At 34.4% G+C, this 18,127-nt stretch overlaps 1 protein-coding gene across 3 annotated transcripts in view; it reads right to left on the bottom strand.

Moving 5' to 3' along the window:
- NR3C2 (nuclear receptor subfamily 3 group C member 2) overlaps nt 1-9,877 on the bottom strand; it is a 422,707-nt gene extending 412,830 nt beyond the window's left edge. The window contains exons 1-2 of one of the 3 annotated variants that reach the window (XM_072975901.1): nt 9,630-9,877; nt 3,535-3,697 (exon numbers count right to left, since the gene is read on the bottom strand). The gene's annotated coding sequence lies outside the window, so the exon portion shown is untranslated. Of the gene's footprint in view, nt 1-3,534; nt 3,698-4,248; nt 4,313-4,983; nt 5,536-9,629 lie in introns of those variants that run through there. The other 2 variants (XM_072975900.1, XM_072975902.1) reach the window with 2 other exon arrangements.
- Nucleotides 9,878-18,127: the final 8,250 nt, after the last annotated feature.

Raw genomic sequence — 18,127 nt, 5'->3', positions numbered from 1 at the left:
GCAGGACTGGCTGGTGAGCCAAGTGGCAAGGAGAATGAGCAGGGGGTTGTTGGAAGTGGCTGAGATAGGACGTGCTTCAGACACCACAAGCTGCAACCCTGGGAGAGCTGGGAAATGCCAAGACCTGCTCTTCCAGGACGGTGTTTATACAAATACTGGAATCAAGTTCTTTGCTGTAATGGTCTATGGCTCTAATTCACCTCCCAATTCCTCTAGGTTTAGGATTAGAGAACACTGAAACTATTAGGCAAATTTACTGTGAACGTAATTTTCTTCTTATTCTTTACTTACTTCTTTATTTCTTCTGCCTTAAACCATGGTCTTTAAAATATGGAAGCATTAACGAGGGACCCATATACATTGTATCAGTCTTCTATTGGATTATATGCCATGACTGAGTATAGATTCTGCTCTAAAAGTTGAGTAAACAGAAAAACAATCAGACTTATGAAAATTCATTGAAGTCCATGGAGAAAGAGAAGAAGATAAAGGGGGGGACAGGGAAGGGGAGAGAGGAGGAGAGAGAGAATACGAATACGGATGTGGGAGTCAAAAGGAGACAATCCAACCATCTGGAATTATTGCATGTATATGGAAAACTTAACTGCTTAATTAATAAAATGGAATCAGGAGGAGCAAAATGATGAAAGTTGAATTGATGTAGTAAAAGATATATTCACCCATAATTCAGAAATTAGGAAATTACAAAAATATGAGGAACATAGATGACCCATCCAAGAGACTAATCTATATAAAATGGAATTTCTGTAAGAACTAGAAAGGATGAATCAAAAGCAATGGTCAAAGGAAAAAGGAAAACTCCATTACGACAAAAGGATGATCTCAGCCTCAACATCTAGAATGTGCATTGAAGTACATTATAGGTCAACTTTATGAAAACAGAACCATGCCTCCACATATTCTCATGCAACCTTTAAAAGCCCAGGATCACATAAAAATCAGGAAAAACACACTGAGAAGAAAAATATCAACAGAGGTTCCCCAGGTTCCCTACAAAGGACATTGATTTTCTTTTCATTTCATTGCTATTAAGCATTAGAAAATAAAGGAATAGAGGTTAACAGTTGAGATCATGGAGAGGTTGGAGACAGACTGCCTGGTTTCAAAACCTGGCTTGGCCGAATATTAGTTATTTGAGCTGTGGCAACGTCCTTACCCTCTTTGTGTTTCATTTTCATCAATAATGCAATGCAGATAATAAATACACTTTCTTATGGTCATTGTTAGGATTAGATGAATTAGTATATTTAAAGTATTTAGAAGCGTACCTGAGATAAGCATAATATATGTTCTTTTTCTTCTGCTTCCCTCCTCTTCCTCATCCTCCTTTTCTCCTCTCTCCACTCTTCCCCTCCCCCTCCTTCTACTCCTTCCTCTTCTCATTGTTGCTGTTTTATTACAGCACTTTGAAAGAATTTTATACCCAGTCAAGTTATCAATGTGCAAAGGCAACAGAAAGCCATTATTTGATTGATGGATTAAAAATATGCTATCCAGGCAACGTCAAAAAATAATTTGAAAACCTGAGTTATGATAATACAAACTGTGTCAATGATCTGAAGGGAAATGGTGGTTGCCAAGGGCCACCAGTCTTAATTATTAGTAAAAATTATTAGACCAAGTCATTAGCCTAATAATTTTTAAAATGCAACGTGGGTTACAAAATCTGGTTTCCCTTTAAAATACATCCTGTTGTATAAGACATTAAAGAAGGAAAAATACATCCATATCTTAAATTAAAATAAAATCTAAAAATCGGAGAGTATTTAAAAACAAAAGGCATGACGTGTTTTATTCTTCAGTGGCCATTAACAAATGATTACTTTGCCCTTAACTCTATGGTTACGTTAATATGCTTTTATGACTCTCAGGAAAATTTAAGCTAGTTACTTAAGAAACAAGCGTAGACTCTCTTTTCAAAGTAAAGATTATAAACAACAGCAACCCGCCCCTCTCCCCAAACCAAACCTCTATTTAGTAAAAATAAATAGGGAAAAACCAGCAAGCAAATATCTTAAAGAAATAAAAAGAAAATGCATATTGATAGAAACATGATGAAATATTAGATTAATAAAATGTATATTAGTTAAACATCTCAATGAAAGAACAAATCCAGTGGTGTGCTATTTATAATTTCCTCACCCTAAACATATATTTGGAAACATTGGCAAATAAATTCAGGGCAAATATAAGCCAAAAGGAAGCAATGTTAGTATTACATAAGGCAGAATTTAAAGCAAAAACATTAAATGCTTTAAGGAGGGTCATTTTAATCAAAAGATAGCAAAACTAGTAACAAAGATAAAAACACTCAAAAATCCTCATGCATGGAATAATACTGTATCAGGAGCAGATAAGATGAAACCTTTTGAAATTTAAAGTAGCTTTAGCAAAATTCAGTTATCGTAAGAGATTTTAATTACCATGATAGATCAATTAGACAAATAAATTGTTAAGAATATAAACACTTCATCCCAATATCATTAGAAATAAAATAAAATAAAATAAGATACCTTTTTCTAGCTATCAAGTGATAAAGTACTTTTTGAAAATATAATAGCCAACATTAACCAGTGTGTGTTGAGATAGACCATCTCATGGCTGATAGATATGTAAATGGATACAATTTATGAGAAAAACAACTTGGCCATATCTTTCAAGAGCCTTGGAGAGGCTCATATTCTTTGTCAGAATATTGTCAACACTTGGAGACAGATTGAACAAAGATTTATATATGTGCACATTAAATGCAGAATTCTTTGAATAGAAAAACAATGTAAATAATATATTCATTAGCAGAGAAATGGTTAGACAAATTATTTTTACCATACATTATAATACTGTAATTGAGAATATCTGTAATATTTTTGAAGAAAATTGATTGACATAAGGAAAAGGAAAATAAGAATAATATTTATTACTATTACAAAACAAATTATTTAAAAATTCAATAAACAGCATGGTTCTCTTTTTTTGGTTAAAAATAGAAGTGTATAGAAAAATGTCTAAAAATAAATAACTAAATGTTAACAGTGGTTATATCTTGGTGGTGTTACAGGTAATTTTTCATGCTCTTTTTTGTATATTTAAAAATTTTTCATTAAGGATTTATTACTCATGATGAAAAAAATTTAGATAAGAAAGAGCAAGGAGAGAATTGCTAAATGAATGCGTAGAAGAGAATGCTTTGAAAAGTACATTTTCTGAATTGTTCTTTTGTTTTTTGACATTGCATAAGTGGTACCTATAAACGAGTACATGTTTCTAACGTTTTCCTTCCCCAAGACCTACAAAACACCAAGCATGACTGAAAAACAGGAGCATCAGCCACATAATCACTCTTCTCTACCATATTAACACAGTTTAGTATTTGTATAGAACTCTGTATATGAGTAAATATTTTCACAATCATCACCTTATTTAACTTTCATAACATTGCTCTGAAAAAGTGATACTACTAATGCCAATCTATAGATGGGGAAACTGAGACCCAGAAAGATGAAAATTACTTACCGCAGGACACAGATAAAATCCAGAGCTCTCTGCAGCACTCCTCCACCTGCTCTGTTGATGTAGATACATGAAGTCCAGCCTGGTGCTTTTACTCAGTCCCTCCTCCCCTTGAGTTTTTATTAGGATCTTGGTGTCACATCTTACTACTATTGTGTAGACATACCTAAGAAAGATGGAGAAACATTTTACCCCTTAGGAGGAATGGTTTGAAAAACAAACTATTAATGACACAAAATTGTGATTACCCAGAAAAATTCATATTCGTTTTGTTTTAGTTTTATCAGGATATCAATTTTGAGGCACACAGGGTCGACCTAGGATTGTAAATTTACACCTATTATCTTTTCCTTTTTAAGACTTGAAAAAATTTTTTACGGTAGTTTTCAATTCCCAACAAAACTGAGAGGTAGGTACACTTTTTATCCTGATATCTCTCTACAACTACAAGCCAGAAGTGATGCTGGACAGTTTGCATTTTTGTGACTAATTTAACCTTAAATTTATTCGGGACTTTGGTCTACATGTAAAACCCAGCCAGGCAGTAATGGAAGAGCCACTGGGTATTGAAAGTGAGTCTATTCAGCATTTTGTCTGGGCTAGAAGTCAATCAGAATGCAATCATTCATTAAGACTCCTGCAAGCAGTAGTCACCGTGCTCTGCCAACATTCATCAAGTTAAGGGCCAGGAAATGTGAGTGCCAGGGCACATCTCACCGAGACAGCACAAAAAGTCAGCTCGTCTCATTTGCAACGCGGCCATGGCTGTCTTGCTCAGAACGACACACTCGGAGGGGAATCTGAGAGGCAGTTCAGACATTTTTCACTGGGTTTGTTCCCACCAGGAATACCCTGTAAGAAACAAACCAGGATACTCATTTTCTTGTTCTTGATTTTCACAAGAATGGTTAGAACACACTGCTGATGCCTTGCTGACCAAGAAATCAAAGAAGCCAGCATGAAGATGAGCAGTGAATATGGAGTCATGTTGAGGGAGAATGCTGAAGTGGGAACACCCAACAACTTTGTAGGAAGACAGTTTAAATCTTAGCTCCCTCTTGCTAATTCGACATTCCTAGGCCAGTTATTTATTTATTTTTCTGAATTTAAGTATACTTATCTGTAAGCTATCTACTCTGTAGGGTTGTTATAGGAAATCTATCAAATACTGTAAAGCACCTGGAAAAAATGCACAGCAAGTGGTAGCTATTATAATGAGCACAAAATATCACTGAGAATTAGAACATTCTCTTTCATCTGAAATTTGGATGTGGCTAGCTACGTTTTTAATAGTCATATAAAAGTTAAATTTGAAAGCAAATGGTAGTGATCAAGAACGTAACATAAGTCCAGAGAGCTCCTTAGAGAATCCTCAACCCCCGTGGGTCTCATTAGGAAGTAAGAATGATGTATGCTTCTCACATAAGCCTGAAAAGATTGTTTGATGCTCACCTGTCAGCATGCAGACATCCAGAATAATTACAGAAAACAAATGGAGCTTTGACAAGTCCGAGATGTTCCAACAGCAGAGGAAATGACTAGAAGCAGGCTAGACTTTTTGGAATGAGTTCTCATCTCCCTAGTTTCTGTGGCACACATGCGAACGCCTGTGTCTATCAAGCAGTGGATTGATTGTATAAACTCAACTGCTTATTTAACACCCCCACTAATTAAATGTAAATTTGATGTAGTTTCTTATAGATTAAGATGGTAGAATGATGACGTGAATGCTATTATCAACCTGGTCACATGCTTTGTATCTGTTCTCCCTGTGATCTACGACCCATCAGTACAGGGCTCTGCATCATTCCTGGAGCAGTCAGGTAGCGATGAGAATTCTATTTGAGCTCATGGTCTGTTTCTACCACTGCCTGTGAGGAAAGCCCACGGTCCAATTCACAATCGGAGTTGCCTCCTTTGCTCAGAAGCCTATGGCATGCAAGCCTGTAATTCTGGTATGCATGACTCCATGGATGAGGAATTGGAGTCCTGCTTCAAGGGCTGGGCTCAGTGTTACTGTACAGCACATGGCCACAGGGTTGCTGGGCAACGGGGTTTGTTGTCCCGCTGCTGGGATTCCCACTTCTGCTTCCATAGACGCGTGTTCCATAGTTGATCTGTGTGGTGTGTTCTAATTCTGTTTGAGGAGGGCGGCTGCCAGCAACCCAGGCACAGCAAGGGGGACTTTGGTTATATAATATCTGTCCCTTTTGTTATAAGGTTAAAGAATAATGTGAGCCTTCCATTGTAAAGATGAGCTCTACTGATGTTATTGTAACAGTCTTGCTCGCCACCACCTGTTCAAAAATCTCCAACCACTGGCCCCTGTCCCACTCCTCTGCGGGTGTCCTAAGGTTTCATCTCTGAGGAGTCCGTGTAAAAGTAGCTGAGAGAGGATAAAGGAATGACGTACGCGCCAGCCAGGATGGTTTACTGGAAACGTATCACAGACTAGTCTGACAGAGGAAGTCACTGACTAATGAATTCCACGTGGATGTGACGAAGTTCTTTAGGACACGGGTCATCTCTGCCCAAAATACACAAATCTAGAACTGCTTGCATACACTGTCCTGTGAGGAGTTGGAGCTATTTCTACATGATGAGATTGGCAGTGGTTGCAATTGGAGGAAAAAGTACTTAGAACTTTATACTGCCTAAGAAACGCACTGTCACATAAACAGAAAAATTTAACATTGTCTTTTCTTGCTGCTTTGAAAATATGAGAAACGTCTTGTTCTACCCTCAGATTTCTACACCATTACAGCAACAGGGCAGGAGGTGCCTTTCAACTTCTTTTACTCAGTGTCTACTTTTTCTCAACCTTCTTTTTAGTGCTTTAAAACATTTTTATCAATCAATTTTAGTATGCCAGGAGTACTAAAATTTTTATTTGCTTATGGATTATAAATGAAGAATATAACACATTTAAAATGATTAAGGACAACCAGATTCCAATTAAAGGGAGAAATGTAAAGCAGAATTTCCCGGTTTCTTATGAAATGTAGTCTGCTAGAATGGTGTGCTGGAAAATGTTGAACAACTGGCTCTGGAGGTAGATGGAGTCTTTATACATTTTTTTTATTAAACTATACTTGATTTATAATTTTGTTAGTTTCAGGTGTATAGCAAAGTGATTCAGTTTCTCTATCTATCTATCTATCTATCTATCTATCTATCTATCTATCTATCTATCTATCATCTATTCTTATTCAGATTATTTTCCATTATAGATTATTACAAGATATTGAATATAGTTCCCTGTGCTACAAAGTAAATTCTTGTTTAACGATTTTATATACAATGGTGTGTATCTGTTAATCCCATACACCCAATTTATCCTTAACCCCTTTCTCCTTTGATAACCATACATTTCTTTTCTATGTCTGTGAGTCTGTTTCTGTTTTGTACAAAAGCTGATTTGTATTATTTTTTTAGACTCCACAGATAAGTGATATCATATAATATTTGTCTTTCTCTGACTTACTTCACTTTGTATGATCATCTCTAGGTTCATCCATGTTGCTGCAAATAGTAACAGTTCATTCTTTTTTATGGCTGAGTAATAGTAATACTATTATGTATATATACCACATCGTCTTTATCCAGTCATCTGTCGATGGACACTTAGGTTGCTTCCCTGTCTTGGCTATTGTGAATACTGCTGCTGTGAACACTGGGGTCCATGTATCTTTTAAAATTAGAGTTTTCATCCTTTCCAGATGTATGCCCAGAAGTGGGATTGCTGGGTCATATGATAACTCTAATTATAGTTTTTTAAGGAACCTCTGTACTGTTTTCCATAGTGGCTGCACCAATTTACATTCCCACCAGCAGTGTAGGAGGGTTCCCTTTTCTCCACACCCTCTCCAGCTTTTGTTACTTTTTAATGATGGCCATTCTGACCAGCGTGAAGTGATACCTCAGTGTAGCTTTGATTTGCTACATCTGATAATGATATTGAGCATCTTTTCATGTGCCTGTTGTCCATCTGTGTATCTTTGGAGAAATGTCTATTTAGGTCTTTTGTCCATTTTTTTGATTGGGTTGTTTGTTTTTTGATATTGAGTTGTATGAGCTGTCTGTATATTTTGGAAATTAAGCCCTTGCCAGTCGTATCATTTGCAAATGTTTTCTCCTGGTCTGTAGGATGTCTTTTTGTTTTGTTTATGGTTTCTCTTGTTGTGCAAAAGCTTGTAAGTTCAGGTGTCATTTGTTGATTTTTGCTTTTGTTTCTTTTGCCTTGGGAGACTGAGCTAAGAAAATATTACTACAATTTATATCTGAGAATGTTTTGCCTATGTTCTAATGTTTTAAGGTGTCATGTTTTATATTTAAGTCTTTAAGTCACTGGGAGTCTATTTTTGTGTATAGTGAGGGAATGTTCCAGCTTCATTGGTTTACATGCAGCTGTCCAGTTTTCCCAACACCACTTGCTGAAGAGACTTTTTCTCCGTTGTATGTTCTTGCCTCCTTTGTTGAAGATTTTTTTGACCAGAGGTGTGTGGTTTCCTTCTGGGCTCTCTATTCTGTCCCATTGTCTGTTTTTGTGCCAACACCCTGCTGTTTTGGTTACTGTAGCTCTGTAAGATTGTCCGAAGCCTGGGAGGGCTGTGCTTCCAGCTTTGTTCTTTTCCTCAGGATTGCTTTAGCGATGCTGGGTCTTTTGTGATTCTACATACATTTTAGTATTATCTGTTCTCGTTCTATGAAAACTGGCGTGGGTAATTTGATAGGGATCTCATTAAATCTGTCTATTGCTTTGGCTAGTATGACTATTTTAACAATATTAATTGTTCCAATCCAAGAGCATGGGATATCTTCATTTATTTGAATCATCTTCAATTTCCTTTGCTGATGTTTTATAGTTGTCAGTGTGTAAGTCCTCCACCTCCCTGATCAATTTTATTCCTAGATATTTTTGATGCCATTTAAAATGGGATTTTCTTTGCTTTCTCTTTCTGATATTTCAACCGATTTTTGTATATTGATCTTGTATCCTATTAGCTTGCTGAATTCATTTATTAGTTCTAATAGTTTTCGTGTGGAGTTTTTAGAGTTTTATATATAGGGTATCATGTTATCTGCATATAGTGACAATTTTACCTCTTCCCTTCCAATTTGGATATAGTAGATGGAGACTTGACTTACAGTGTTTGCTGATTTCCATAGTGTGAATATTACTTCCATGGCTGATTTCAAGCTACCAACCCAATGTTACTGAACCCACGGTTGGAAAGAAATGTGTACAACTGTGTCTCTGTGCAAGCTGGCTTCAGCACACCACAGCTACTAGGTGTTACTAGGAATTTCAGGAAGAAAGTTTTCATAGTTTAAAAATTTGGGGGAAAACTGAGTGATGTTAAACATATGTGGGAATTTTTACAATATTTAAAATACTAATTTGCATTTTGAAGTTCTAAGATATTCTTTATACTTTATTTGACAATTAAACATTTTAATTGGAACACCTGTTAACTTGTAGTGGGACACTAGTCCTCCAGGAAATACAGTTTAGAAAATGTGTAAGTTAAAGTTTTAATTTTTGTGTTTTTAACCTTTTAACATTTTAGTTCTTGTAAGATACAATAGCAATATCAAATCAAATTAATAAATCAGCAATAAAAATTTAAAGTTAAACTCTCTTTTAATTCCATTTCCTGAGTTAATCAATGCTAAGGACTTGATGTATGTTACTACGTACTGTTATCATATAAGTATATAAAAATTAGATCTACATATGTAATAAAAGTTCCTCATTGCCTTTTTAAAAATTGAGATATAATTGACATATAACATTATATTAGTTTTAATTGTACAATGTAATGATTCAATACTTGTATATAATGTGAAATGATCATCACAGTAAGTCTAGTTAACATCTATCACTACACATGGTTATGATTTCTTTTCTTGTGATGAAAAATTTTAAGATCTACTCTAGTAACAACTTTCAAATATGTGTCTCTTTTCAAAAAACACATTACTCTGCCACTTAAAAATATTTTAAGCTTCTTATTATAAAATAAAACATAGAATCAGCAAACCACACAGAACAAGTATGGAGCTCAATACAGTGGTTCTCAGACTTTAGTACACACCTGCAAACCTAGAGGGCTTGTCAAAGCACAGATTGCTGGGTCCCCTCTTGACAGTCTCTGATTCAGTCTTCAATTTTAATCTCTGAGGAATTCATGTAAAAGTAGCTGAGAGAAGATAAAGGAATGACATACGTGCCAGCCAGGATGGTGTTTATTGGAAATAGTTCAAACTAGTCTGACAGAAGAAGTTGGGCTGGGATCTGAAGAGTTGCATTTCTATCAAGTTCCCAAGTGATGTTAATGCTATGGATCCGTGATCATGTTTGGAGAACCTTAATCTTAGTGAATCATTTATAAGATGAATACCTGGTAACTACAATGCATGTGAAAAACAGAACTTTGCTGCCATAGCCCATTCTAACAAGATTTCCCCTCTCCCTTCCGTGGTAACCAGTATTCTGACTCTTAAGGTAATCACTTTTCTTTTCTTATTGCATTAGCTAGGAATTATAGTGCGATATTGAAAAGCAGTAGTCAGAGGGGACAAACTTGCCCTCTTCATGATCTTAGTGGGAAAGCTTCAAGTTTCTCACCATGAGCTGTAGTTTTTTAATAGACATTCTTTATCAAGTTGAGGAATTCTCCTCTATTCCTGGTCTTCTGAGAGATGTTATCATGAATGAGTGTTGGATTTAATCAAATGCTTTTCCTCCATCTATTGATATGATCATCTGATTTTTTTCTTTACCCTGTTGATGTGTTGATTTAAATTAATTTATTTTCATGTGTTGAGCCAGCCTTTCGTCCCTGGAATAAATCCCATTTTATCTATCTCATGTGTATAATTTTATAACAGTTTATCATGGTGTATAATTCTTTTTATACATTGTTGAATTTGATTTGCTAATATTTTGTTAAGAATTTTTGCATATATGTGCAAAAGAGATATCCCATGAGAAATATTGGTCTGTAGTTTTCTTTTCTTGGAATGTCTTTATCTGGTATTGGTATCAGGGTACTTTTGGCCTCATAGAATGAGTTAGGAAGTATTCCCTCTGCTTCAACCCACCAGTTCGGTTTCTGGTGAGAGCTCTCTCACTAACTTGTAGATTGCCAACTTCTCAGTGTATGCTGACATGGCCTTTTCTCAATGCATGCATGGAGAGAGAGAGGGAGAGGGAGGGAGGGGGAGGGGAGAGGAAGGGAATGTCTTCCTCTTCTTATAAGGCCATCAGTCCCTATCAGATTAAGACCCCCACACTCATGATCTCATTTAACCTTAATTAACTCCTCAAACTTCTATCTCCAAATACAGTCATATGGGAGGTTAGGGCTTCAACCTATGAATTTTACAGGGACACAATTCAGTCCAAGGTATCTTTACTGATTCCTTTCTAATACTCTTAATGTAGATCCAAGTTTCTGATTTATATCATTTTTCTTCTCTCTGAAGAGCTTCTTTAAATATTTTTGGTAAGGCAGATCTATTGGCAACAAATTTTCTCAATTTTTGTTTGAGAAAGTCTTTATTTCTCTTTCACTTTTAGAGGATAATTTCACAGGAAAGATCATTTCACAGAAGGAAAATTTCTAATTTGGTAGGGTTTCTTTTTTTTCTCTCAAAACGTTAAATATTTCACTTCACTCTCATTTTGCTTGCATGCTTTCTGAGCAGAATCAGATGTAATTCTTATCTTTTCTCCTTTATAAGTAAAATACGTTTTCCTCTTTTTCCAAGATGTTTTCTTTATCACTGATTTTCCATAGTTTGAATATGATTTGCGTAGGTGAAGTTTTCTTTGCATTTAACATGCCTGTTATTCTCTGAACTTCTTGAATCTGTGGATGGTGCCTGATATTAACTTGGGAAAAATCTCAGTCATCATTGTTTCAAGTATTACCTCTCTTCTCTTTCTCTTTCTTCTCTAGTATTTCCGATAAACATGTGTTATGCATTTTGTAGTTGTCCCACAGTTCTTGGTAACCTATTCTGTTTTGTTTTTCAGTATTTTTTTTTCTCTTTGCTTTTCAGTTTTGAACATTTGTATTATATCCTCAAGTCTGAAGATTCTTTCCTTAGTTATGCCCAATCTACTAACAAGCTCATTAAAGACATTCTCCGTGTATGTTCTTGTGTTTTTTAAATTTTAGCATTTCTTCTTGGGGTCCTCAGTAGGATTTCCATCTCTCTGCTTACATTATCTGTTTGTTATTGCATGCTGTGTGCTTTCCCCATGAAAGCACTTAGCGTACTAATCACAGTTAAAAAATTATGGTCAAAAATTCTAACATTCCTGCCATATGTGACTCTGCTCTAGTACTTGTTCAATCGTTTTAACTGTGCTTGTGTTTTTTAGTATGGCTTGTAATTTTTTTCTTGAAAGTTGATCATGTTTTACTGAATAAAAAGAATTATGATAAATAGCCTTTACTGATGTCGTACCAAGGTGTAGGGGGAGAGAAAACTTGGCTAGTCTTGTTATTAAGTCTCAATTTTTAGTGGGTCTGTTCCCGTGAAATGTAAATTTCACCAGGGCTTCTCAGTGGCTTTTCCTCCCTTAGGTGGGACAGGATGGCCAGAGGGGGCTGGAGTTGGGCATTTCCCTTCCCCCAGGTCAGTTAGGTTCTGATAAAATTCTGCAGGTTATGCTTGGGTAAAACAGTTTCTCCTGAGGGCAGGCCTTGTTCAGAAGAAAATAATGCCCTGGCATATTTCAAGGTTATTACTTTTACCCTCCTGTGGCTGTAAGCACAGGGGGATTTTTCTCTGATATTTATGGAGGACCTCATAGAGCTCCTGAAGGTGACATTCACAAAAGTGTGGGAGACCCCTGTGACTGGGTTCCTCTGGAGTTTTTAACTCTCAGAGTTGCCCACACTGAGCCTCCAGCAATGTCATTTATAGATCAGTTTCCTATGCTAGCATTGGTTTCTCTGGACTTTTCTGCTCATGTGTTTCTGCTTCAGTAAGTTGTGATTCTTTGTGTCTGACTGTCTGTCTCTCCAGTTTTGGAGGCAGCAGTTTGCCCTGTGACTTCACTTCTCCAATGGATCTGAGAAGAGTTGTTGATTTTTCAGCTTAGCTTTCTACTCTCTGTTATTAGGGTGGAATGGTAACTTCTAAGCTTCTTACATGCTGGACTGGAAACTGGAATTCTGCTTTGTGCCTTTATCACCCAAGTGAGAGTACCTAGGCACTATTGACCAAGCATACTTTTTTTTTTCAATTTGATTTATCTTTTAAATCCATAGAAAACATTTGTTGAAGCATTCTGGCCATTTCACCTGTAGAGTGTCCATAATCTCGCTGATTTCATAATGCTGGTGCAGTTTAACATATAATCATTGCTGTCTAACTGAAAATAACACAGTCATTTGCCATCTAATTGGCAGCTGGATCCAGAGGCTTGATCAGACCTACATCCAATAACTTTGTCAAGAATGTTAGTGGTTTTGAGTTTCTTCAGCAGGAGGCACTTAAATTCCAGCTTTTGTTCTATTCTTAAATCAGTTTTATTATGGTATAATTTATATACAATAAAATTCATCCATTTTAAATGTAATATTTGATGTGTTTTAATAAATATATATAGTTAAAAAACTATCACAAAATGGTATTGAATATTTCCATCACTCCAAAAGTTGCCTACACCTCTTTGTAGTCAAACTTCTCTGCCCATCCACTATTTCTTGAAAACCATTAACCTTTTCATCACTATAGTTCTGCCTTTTCTATAATTTCAAATTAACAGTCTCATACAATATATCTTTTGTGTCTGTATTCTTTCACATTACACGATGCTTTGAGATTCACTTCTGCTTCTGTATGGATCAGTAGTTTGTTCTTTTATTATTATACAGTAGTATTCCACTGAATGGATTTAACACCAATGTATTAATCCGTTTACCAGTTGATGGACATTTAAGTTGTTTACAGTTTTTGGCTATTATGAATAAAACTGTGCTGAACGTGTCTAGCTCTCAGATAAATTCATGCAAACAGCAACCCAATACATACAATTTCTCTCCTGAACATGGATTCCCCACCTGAATCTGCCAGCTCTGGTTCATTTAACAGTGCTTTTAAGCAGTTGCTTTTTGTATTATATCCAGAGTTTGTAATTGTTTTCTGATCTGTTATGAACTTAGTTTGCTGTTACCTAAAGTCTTTGTTCTCAAAATGATGATATTGTTATTTTACTATTTCATTTATAATTTTATTTATTTAATTATATATCCTTTCATAAGAAGACAACCCTCATATTTACTATTTAACTATCCATGGGTATAGTTTATATTGGAAAGGCAGGATAAATGCTTAATTTTGTCTTTTAATTTATCCAGTTTTCAAGATAATGGATTGGTTTCCAGTCATCCTCAGAAGATGACTGAATACTTTTTAAGAATATATAATTTTGATTAATAACTAATAACCTTCCCAAGCTGAAAACACCAGACTGGTGAATTCTATAAACATTTAGGAAAGAAACTTTACTAACTCTCTACAATCTCTTTCAGAAGACTGAAGCAGAGAGAATATTTCCAATATTATATGAGGTCAGCATTACCCTAATACCAAAACCAGACAAAGACATTACAAGAAAACTGCAGACAAATGTCTTTCATGAACATATACACAAAAGTTCTTAATAAAATATTAGCAAATCAAGTCCAACAATATATAAAGAGAATTATACACCACAACTAAATGAAATTTATCTCAGGGAGCCAAGGCTGTTTCAACATTTGAAAATCAATTAATGTAATCCATCACATCAACAGGTTAAAAAGGAAAAAAAATCACATAATCATATCAATATATGCAGAAAACACATTTGACAAAATCCAACACTCATTCACGATAAAAACTCAACAACTAGGAGCAGAGGAGAATTTCCTCAACTTGATAAAGAATGTTTACAAAAAACCTACAGCTAAGGGTGAGAAACTTGAATCTTTCCTACTAAGATCAGGAAAAATGCTCTTATTATTCCTTTTCAAGATTGTTCTGTAAGTCCTAGCTAATGCAATAAGACAAGAAAAGGAAAATATCATTATGAAATAATGTATTTAAATGTTTGTTGAGTTTTAATTCATTGCAATTCTTTTTCTTACTGAAATTCAAAATTTCTATCTTTTGGATAGTAGACTCTCCTTCAAGTTGGCTCCTGAATTTTTTGATATAATTGTAACTGTTTCTAATAGTTCCATGTCATCCAGTATGTCAAGATATTATATGCCCATGTCATTTATTTCCTTTCACAAATCAGAATCAGTTATTTCTCCAGGAAGCACAACTTCTCTGTTTTTATTGAGAAATAGTATTTCAAGACAACAATCTGGGCTCTGTCGATGCTCATTGCTATTGGATTGACCATTGTTTCTAGACCTCTTCAGTGGACAGTTAGGGCGCATACAATCTCTCTCTGTTTAAAAAAAACCTTGTGTATTAATGATACTTCCAATTCAAATTCAGAACAACAGGGTTTTTATTTAACCTAGTCTGTATTACACTGCTATGTCCATTCTTACATTCTGAGAATCCTGTGAAGTCATAGGAAATGTTACAATTAAAATATCCCATAATGACTCATTTGTTTTACTATATTTGCATATATGAGTTTTATAACAATACTAATATTACTACCACTAATCATTACTATTGAAAATCGTTAAAAGTAACTATAAAAGTTTTTATAACTGCTATCTCCCTCTCTCTTTTTCTAGTTGTAATACATCTACATGTGAGATTCTATCATCTCTTTTCTAATCCTCATTTAGAATTAGTTCTGTATATACTTATACACTTACTTCTTGTCACTGATCTTTATGTAAATGTCTCTTTGGTCATTTTAGTTGCTTTAAGGTACTTTTCTAGTAGATTTCTTTTTTTTTTCTAGTAGATTTCTTAAGAAGGACTCATGGGAACAATATTCCCTGAAATTCTCACGTATTGATAAAATCTGTGCTCTATTTTTAAGGACCTGTTTCACTGGATAGAAAAATGTTTTGTTCATATTTTCTTTCTTTGAATACATTAAATATATTTATTTTCTTCTGACGTAAAGATATGATGTCAAAAAGTCTGATGACAATATACTCACAAGTCATGTGTTATTTTCTCCTGAACACTAAAGGCTTTTCATTTTCCTTTATAATCTACTAATTTAATTAAAATATCTGTTGTTCTGAGTGTATAAACTCAAGTACACATTATGCTCTTTCAATACATAGTTCCAAAGGAGATTTTATTATAACTTTAGGAAAGTTTCCATAAACTTTTAGTTTTGTTATGTTGATTTCTTTTGTTAGGACTCCTGTTATCCATATATTGGATTTTTTTTTTGCCTATCTTTAATTATATCACTGTCTGAAATACTTTTATTTCTTTTCTTGTTTCCTTTTGGCTTACAAAACTCTTCCTCCTTTCATTTATTTTTTGAACCAATATTTGCTGTGTTTATTTACTCCTGTTTTCCTTCTATATAGTCTTGATCTCTAAAATAATTCTATCTCTTATTTCTGATTCTTGAATTCTGTCATCTCAGTAAAGAATTTTTATAATTTTAAGTTACATTATTTTCTATATTTTGTACCTTACATTTTTTTCTCTCTTTTTTATTTGTCTTTCTCCTATGTTTTTATTGTCTGTAGAGATGTCATTCTGGCTATTATATTTTTCTGGAGTAATTTTGTAAGGGATTTGATTTCAATACTTTTATGTTAATCATTTTAATACAATTTTAGTTCCTCTGACTTTTTAGAAGGAGCTTGATTCATATAGATTTCTGCCTTTTCTGTTTGTTTTTTTGTAGTGTAAAAACATGGCATATTGCTTTCTAAGATTTCCTGGATTTATTCACTTTGCCCAATTTTATTTGCATCTTCTCTTTCCTCTGTCACTCTTATTCCTGTCCTCCTCAGTTTTTATTTTGCTTCCATCAGTTTTTCCTTATTGCATGGCCCTGTCCTAAAAGGAGCCCTGTTAATTCAGTTTCAAGGGTTCACAGGGGCTAGACTGCTCCAAACTCTTTGGGATTTACTGTGGCTCTTTGTTCTTATGCACTACTATAGGGTACAGAATTCCTCTGAGATGTAGCTACTGTTCTCACATTGGCCTGCCAAAGTTCAAGGTGACTGTTCTGTCTTATTCTATTCTTGGGTTAGTCAGGTGCATTCTTGCTTCCCTCTGCTTTCTCTCATAGCAACATCAATAACATTTAGATCTTGTGGCTATTGGTGGTTTGCCTCTGTTTGTATTTGGGGGTGCATAGTGCTATGTTGTTAGCAATCTTTTTTGTAAACATTCTGTTTTTGCTCTCTAGTTACTTTGACTGTTTTAATGTGAGAATTTAGAAAGATCCAAAAGCTGTACTATTGCCATTATCTTCCCAGAATTCACATTTTTTTTCTTTCTTAAAATATATGGCTATTTTCCAGGTCAATGTGTATAGATCTAGTGCACTCTTTTTATACGTTGAGTAATGTTAAGTTTTAAAATGAAATTTATCCAGCCAATTTCTTTTACAAGTTTTGTCATATATATTGAAGATATTTTCTCTCAGCCTATTTCTGAATTTTGACAAGAAGTTTTAATTTTTATGTATTCAAATCTGTTGATAATTCTTTTATGGTTTCTGAGGTCCAGAATGTTCTAAAGTTACCTCTATCTGCTTTTCTTAAAGTTACACAAATATCTCTTAAATATTCTACCAGTATACTTATTTTTTGACATTTAGTTTAAAATTACTGTGTGATTTATTTTTTGTGTGTTATCAAATATGATATGATTTTATTTTTCCAGATGGATAGTAATCAAATAAAGTGTACTTTATCCAATATATTATAAAATCATATTTATTATATTTAAAATTCATATGTACTTAGATACATTTCTAGACTCAATATTCTCCTATATGACTATTCCTATGCCAGCATATTCTATTAAGATTAGAGTTACTCAGTAGTATTGCATTGCATTTAGTAGGAAAAGTTTCCCTTTACTTAAGTTTAATTTTCAGTTTTTCATAATTGCCTCAGGGAATGAAATATGAAATATAATTGTTACTTTACTAAAAACCCTTTATTGTAATTTAATCGGAAATGTATTAAATGTATATATTAATTTGGGGAACACTGACATTTGTATGATATTGCTTTTGTATCCAGGATATCCTAGCTCTCCGAAGTTACTCGGGTCTCAATTTTGTGACTGTATGTATAAGTAAATAGACAGACTTTACAGTTTTTCTTTGACATCTACAGAATATTTTAGATGGTTGTTTATGAACTTGGTCATGACCCAAATTTGCCTTTCCAAAAGTAGTTTTTTCAGATCATGTTCTCTGAATATGATCAAATAAAGACAGAAAGCAACAATAAAAAATTGTCCAGGATAGTTGTCATATACTACTGGTGAAGGTATAAGTTGATGAAATTTATATCATGAAAACAGATTAAAGCTGAATACTAAACATACATATACCTGGGAGTTTCACAACTACATATCAGTCTTGTGTACAGATGTGTACCAAGACACAATGCAAGAATATACTTAA

This window comes from Vicugna pacos, chromosome 2 (genome assembly GCF_048564905.1).
Source record: "Vicugna pacos chromosome 2, VicPac4, whole genome shotgun sequence".
NCBI lineage: Eukaryota > Metazoa > Chordata > Mammalia > Artiodactyla > Camelidae > Vicugna > Vicugna pacos.
This window is presented reverse-complemented; position numbering and strand designations above follow the sequence as displayed.